Raw genomic sequence first — 6,000 nt, 5'->3', positions numbered from 1 at the left:
ACTTAGAAGAGCAGGTGGGAGGTATGATGATTTGTGGCAAAGCTTGTCTGGTCCCCTCTCCTGTGGTAAAAGTCAGTCTTCCCTGGTAGATGAAACTCCTAGGGAGGGGACTTATCACCGTTGAGCTCCTTTTGGAGAATCTGTCTTTAGGCAGATAAAGGGAGTTCAGAGAAAGCCTCTCCCTGCATTTGCTGCTTTTCCAGTAACTGTAGCTGAAAATTAAAAAAATATATACAAAGCAGCATATTTTGGGGTTGCATACTCTGTTGCCCTTCACGATTTTCTAACATGAAATGCTATTTACAATACGTAGTTGAGTGAAAAAAGCAGGTTACCAAAAAAGTGTGCAGCCATTTCATTGCTGTAGAAACAACACACAAGTCATATGTTGTATATATACAGTCAGAAACATGGAAAAAATATGAAATGGTACTCTTTAAGGTGTTAACAGAGTTCTAGACCCTGGGGTTATAGATACAGAAGCAAACAGGACAGACAGATCTCCTACTTGTGGACCTTTCATTCTCGTGAAGATATACCTAACTTAAAAAATAAGCTAATAAATAAATAAATAAATAATATGTGCCGCATACTGTTATCAGTGCTGGGGTTAAGATTTTGTGTACATGACAGGTTGATATGGTCCCTATCCTGAAAGAAGTCTCAGTCTTTCTGAGGAGGCAGGCAGGAAAACAGGTTAAGTGGATGCCACAATCAGTGCTATGGAAGAGAAAGTGAGGTCGCTGTGGGCCTGAAGGGAAGGGGTGCCCGACCTTATCCTGGGGGTCAGGGAAAGCTTCCTGAGGAGGGAAGGCCAAGCTGACAGCTGGAAGATGAGGTGGGAGTTAGCTGAAATACGGGGGAGCTTTCCAGAAAGAGGCCATTGTAGGTTGGAAGGCCTTAAGGAGGCGGGGAGGTGGGAGAACAGACAGACACGCTGACTGAATGACAGAATAAGTCATTCCGAGAACCGAGTCTGGGTTCTCTGGTGCTTAGAGCTTGAGTGTGGACAGAGCAATGAGAAGAGAAGAAACTGGAGAAGCAAACAAGGGAAGACCATGAAACCATGTTAAGCAGTGTTTGGACTTGACCTTGAGTTACCTCTCAAAGATCATCATGAGTAATTCAAGGGATCAATAAATGGGGTTAGCCCTAGTATGTTCCTCTTCAGGAGGAAAACATTTTAAAATAATGATGTTGTTAAAATTAATTTCTGAAAAATATTTAATCACATGGGAATATGTTTATTCTACGTAGTTTTTAAAAAAAGTAGGCTACAAAACAATGTGTAGCATATAATACCATTATGGAAAAAGGTATAAGTTTGGCATCTATTATTTAAAATGCAAAGAAAAATGTCTAGGGAAATACGTTATGGTTAAAAAGTAATCTGTGCTTATTTATCTCTAGTGATAGAATTTCAGGTAGTTTTTGTTTTCCTATCTTTACGCTTTTCTCTGTTGCCCAGAGCTTCTACAAGGAATTTGTATCATTTTTATGATCAAAAGAGAAAATTTAAATGCATTAGAAGTATAAGTTGGAGATAGAGAGCAATGTCTTAAGGCTCAGAAATCTCCAAGCATCCTAATGATGTGAAAGAGACGTAGGCAGTGGGAGAAACTCAGACTCAACACTGAGGGTCCATGAGATTTTACTCTCATTTTTCTGTAACGATTTGAATTGTAATCTGAGCAGCACTAAAGTAAGCTCTGTTTATCTTTTGACAATAAGACATAAATTTCCCTACTGGCAGATAAGTTTCACCTGTACAACGACTCTATATGTACATATTTTTGCATGTCTAATAGTGTCATTTGCATATAATTTAAAATCATACGTCACGTTGGAAGAATTCTGAGCCATACTGGTTGTACTCAACAAGCAAGGGAAACAATATAAATTATATCTTGTCTCTGTGTAAACTTTTATCAGACCAGCAGTGGGTGTCCTGAGGAGGCTTTAATTCCAGCTCTCCACTGAGGGGCCTTGGATCTACCACAGAACTCCTTAGGGCTTCAGTTTTCTGATCCATACTTGAGGGAGGTAAGCAACTATTGCTAAGGTCCACTGAAGTCTATGATTTGGGGACTTCTTTTTCCCCATGGTAAAACTTGACAACATCCTAAAAACATTCTACAACTGAGCACTCTTTGGATACTAATAATCTTTATTCTACAAGTTTTACAGAAAAGGAACAATTGTTTTTTTAAGAAGAAATGTTTGAAGCTGCTTTCTCATTCTGGAAGGTGGAAAAGACAAGGCTGATTTTTTTGTTTGAGAAGTACCTGGAAAGAGCTTTTGGGTTATAAAAGGTGGGCTCTGTCTGGCATATTCTGGAAAGAGGTATTTTGACAGAGAACCTAACTGTTCTGTAGGTAAACTAGAGAGATTGTGGATTTGCAGTGGTAAAATGAGTGGTGACTGTCAACAGAAGTGGCTTCAGCTGTTATTCTATAACCTCCAGTAGACCCCCCAACCCACGCCAAGTAACATATAATCTAAGTTTTTAAAAACAAGATGCTTCTAAACAAAGGACACTTGGAGAGAGGGACTTTACTCCTCACCTCCAATCAAATTTTCCTCCCCAAGCCTCTTCCACATAGTCTGATAGTCACCACTGGCAGAAGGAAAAGGTTTAGGAACCCTGGGGACTCCAAGAAGAAGATAATAGGAAAAAGATCAGGGTGGAGAAGAAGGCAGGTCTCAGCAGCACACAGCAGGCCAGCGCCTGCAAGTTAAGACAACAATGTAAATTCCCCACAGGGGAGAGTTGGCTGAAGGACTCTGAGAACAACAAGGCCTAACATTCAACTTGAAGTTGTTTTCTGATCCATGCTATGCTGTAGCCCCTCCTCTGTTATCCCAGATCTTTGGCAAACCGTTAAAACATACAGTTATCTAACAGGGATCAAATTGATGCAAAAACGTATTAACAGATATAATTAAAGAAAAATAATTCCTCAAAATGAAGATTTGAATCTCCAGAATGAAAGTACACATTCTATTTGAAGAAAATTAATATCAGTATGTTTAACTCTAAGGTAAGTAATTGGACTTTAAAGATAAAATTCTTTAAGCATCCAGGCAGAAAAAAAAGTCACCTACAAAAGAAGAAAGTTAAACTGCCCTCAGACTTCTCTACAGCATTATTTACTGTCCAGACATAATGGAAGAGTCTCCAAAATTTGGAAATAAAATTTGACTCAAGGATGTTAGACCTAAGTAACCTGTCTTGAATTCGAAGTTTAAGAGACAAACATCTTCAGACATGAAGGAACTCAGGGTATATGACATACACAACTCCTACTTGAAAAAATAAAAAAACAAACCCAAAAATTATTCAATGATGAAATTCAGCCAAGATAATGCAAATGTTAAAAATATGGTAAATGGGATTAATGTAACACTCAATTACAAACAATAAAGTAATGTCTCTGGGTCCTGAACAAAACTTAATGTAAGCCAAGAATTTTGAACGTAGTCAGAATTTTCTTGAGTATAAAGAGAACAAATATTATCAAACATGGAAGAAATCAAGAAATGGATCATCCATGAGACTTTTCTGGAAAGTACAACCTGCCAATGGAATTAATTCAATTGAGAGACAAATAGCATGTAGACATCAAGATTTAGATTTTGAATATTAGAAATACTGCAGAATGGAGGCTTCCCTGGTGGTGCAGTGGTTAAGAATCCGCCTGCCAACGCAGGGTACATGGTTTCAAGCCCTGGTCTGGGAAGATTCCACATGCTGCAGAGCAACTAAGCCCATGTGCCACAACTACTGAGCCTGTGCTCTAGAGCCCTTGAGCCACAACTACTGAAGCCCATGCACCTAGAGCCTGTGCTCCACAGCAAGAGAAGCCACCACAATGAGAAGCCTGCGCACCGCAACGAAGAGTAGCCCCCACTTGCCACAACTAGAGAAAGCCCATGCGCAGCAAGGAAGGCCCAACAGAGCCAAAAATAAAAATACATAAAATAAATAAATTTAAAAAAAGAAAGGAATACTGCAGAATAATAGGGAGTTTCATACTCTTTTAGTGGAATTTAAATTAGTAACATTGTTCTAATCATAATGGTAGTGATTTAAAAAATAGGTCTGAATAGTTATACCTTCTGTTCCAATAATTCACTTCTAGTCATTTATTCTGATGAAATTATTAAGGATTTGAAAAAAGATATCTGATGAAAGACAGTGATGTCAACACCGCTTGTGAAAGGGTAAAATTCTTTTTTGATCTTCTAAGACAAGAATAGTTATGGAACATCTACAATATTATGCATAAAATTTCTGAAAATGTATGTCTTGCAATTTTTTATTAGTGTAGATTATGTTCTTTCTGGATACAGAAATAGTCTCATACTGGATGGATAGATAGATAGATAGATAGATCGATCGATAGGTAAATTAACTGATTTGGGAAACCCAGACATGTAGATGAGACCCCGCAAACTGCCAATTACACACCCAACAATTAGTATATAAAGTAATAAAGTAAGGTAGCCTTTGACATTTGAAATAAGGAAATTAAAACAATTTTTCTATCCTGATGAATTTTTACAGATAATTTATATAAGTAATATAAATCTGCCTGTGTGTAGTTGTTAGTCCAACTCTGTTGGCAGTTTGGGTTTCTAGAGTGAAATATAAGCCTAAGAAAATTTATGAGTAAATTTATTTTTAGCATTTAATTTTTGAAAATATAGTTTCAAAGTATTTTGTATTTATAAAATATTTCACAGGGCAAAAAAGGAACTTGTGAGTAAATTTAGTTGTTATGTAAACTGATTGACTTAAAAAAAGGCTGACATAAACTCAAAATGGATTAAAGACCTAAATGTAAGGCCAGACACTATAAAACTCTTAGAGGAAAACATAGGCAGAACACTCTATGGCATAAATCACAGCAAGAGCCTTTTTGACCCACCTCCTAGAGGAATGGAAATAAAAACAAAAATAAACAAATGGGACCTAATGAAACTTAAAAGCTTTTACACAGCAAAGGAAACCATAAACAAGACGAAAAGACAACCCTCAGAATGGGAGAAAATACTTGCAAATGAAGCAACTGACAAAGGATTAATCTCCAAAATTTACAAGCAGCTCATGCAGCTCAATATCAAAAAAACAAACAACCCAATCCAAAGATGGGCAGAAGACCTAAATAGACATTTCTCCAAAGAAGATATACAGATTGCCAACAAACACATGAAAGAGTGCTCAACATCATTAATCATTAGAGAAATGCAAATCAAAACTACAATGAGATATCACCTCACACTGGTCTGAATGGCCATCATCAAAAAATCTACAAACAATAAATGCTGGAGAGGGTGTGGAGAAAAGGGAACCCTCTTGCTCTGTTGGTGGGAATGTAAATTGATACAGTCTCTATGGAGAACAGTATGGAGGTTCCTTAAAAAACAGAACTACCATACGACCCAGCAATCCCACTACCAGGCATATACCCTGAGAAAACCATAATTCAAAAAGAGTCATGTACCACAATGTTCACTGCAGCTCTATTTACAATAGCCAGGACATGGAAGCAACCTAAGTGTCCATCAACAGATGAATGGATAAAGAAGATGTGGCACATATATACAATGGAATATTACTCAGCCATAAAAAGAAACGAAATTGAGTTATTTGTAGTGAGGTGGATGGACCTAGAGTCTGTCATACAGAGTGAAGTAAGTCAGAAAGAAATACCATAGGCTAACACATATATATGGAATCTAAAAATAAATAAATAAAAATGGTCATGAAGAACCTAGGGGCAAGACGGGAATAAAGACACAGAACTTCTAGAGAATGGACTTGAAGATATGGAGAGGGGGAAGGGTAAGCTGGGATAAAGTGAGAGAGTGACATGGACCTATATACACTACCAAAGGTAAAATAGATAGCTAGTGGGAAGCAGCCACATAGCACAAGGAGATCAGCTCGGTGCTTTGTGACCACCTAGAGGGGTGGGTGGGAGGGAGACACAAGAG

Source organism: Mesoplodon bidens (assembly GCF_964165515.1).
Source record: "Mesoplodon bidens genome assembly, chromosome: 16".
NCBI classification, from domain to species: domain Eukaryota; kingdom Metazoa; phylum Chordata; class Mammalia; order Artiodactyla; family Ziphiidae; genus Mesoplodon; species Mesoplodon bidens.
This window is presented reverse-complemented; position numbering follows the sequence as displayed.